Raw genomic sequence first — 1,182 nt, 5'->3', positions numbered from 1 at the left:
TTAATGTAGTGCTAAGTGAATCTTCTTGGATGTCAGCGTATTATTTGTTTTCTCTCTAACTCACGTGCAACATAGAAAATGTGTGGTCTGTAGAAACAACCTTGTGTTGTTAGCATTAGTATTATACTATTATCATCAGAAAAAAGGTGGGCAAGTGGATGTCGCTCTGCTGTATAGTAGGTTACAAGTGGATCACTGTATAATGGATGGTATTAAATTTGAATTCAATGATATAATATCATTGTATAAGAAAAACAATTCTGAGCGGAGACGGTATGTCAGTCTAGGTATAAGACATATTATATTATACTTATCTATGGTATTAAAAAAAATTGACCTATAATAGGTACCTAAAATAAATTCCAAATTAATCATATCACAATATCCATTAGGTAATTAAAACGCGTTATTCATCAACAACAAACCGTGATACTATCATAGATATATAATATAGTATACTTTAGAAGTTTCATGTACCCACGAATAATATTATACAATCGCAACAAAATAACTAAAATAGTTATTTTGGTTTTTTTAATATGTAATTTTGTCCAAATTTGTACTTAAAATGACTATAAAAATAAACTGTGTAAATGTATTTTTTAGATTTTTTGGTAACAGAACTAATTACTTACGTGGAATCTTGTTTTAAATTTTCAATTCTTAGATACAAAAAGGTGGGTAAGTGGATTTCGCTCTGCTGTACAGTAGGTTACAAGTGGGTCACTGTATAATGGATGGTATTAAATTTGAATTCAATGATATAATATCATTGTATAAGAAAAACGATTCTGAGCGGAGACGGTATGTTAGTCTAGGTATAAGACATAATATTATATTAGGTACCTATAATAAATTCCAAATTAATCATATCATAATATTTATTAGGTACTTATAACGCGTTATACATCAACAAAAAACCGTGGTACTATCATAGATATATAATAGTATACTTTAGAAGTTTCAAGTACCCACGAATAATATTATACAATCACAACAAAATAACTAAAATAGTTATCCTAGGTTTTTAATATGTAATTTCGTCCAAATTTGTACTTAAAATGACTATAAAAATAAACTGCGTAAATGTATTTTTTAGATTTTTTGGTAACAGTATTAATTACTTACGTGGAATCTTGTTTTAAATTTTCAATTCTTAGATACAAAAATTGAACATTTTAT

Source organism: Acyrthosiphon pisum, chromosome A1 (genome assembly GCF_005508785.2).
Source record: "Acyrthosiphon pisum isolate AL4f chromosome A1, pea_aphid_22Mar2018_4r6ur, whole genome shotgun sequence".
NCBI lineage: Eukaryota > Metazoa > Arthropoda > Insecta > Hemiptera > Aphididae > Acyrthosiphon > Acyrthosiphon pisum.
Note: the sequence above shows the minus strand (reverse complement) of the source record.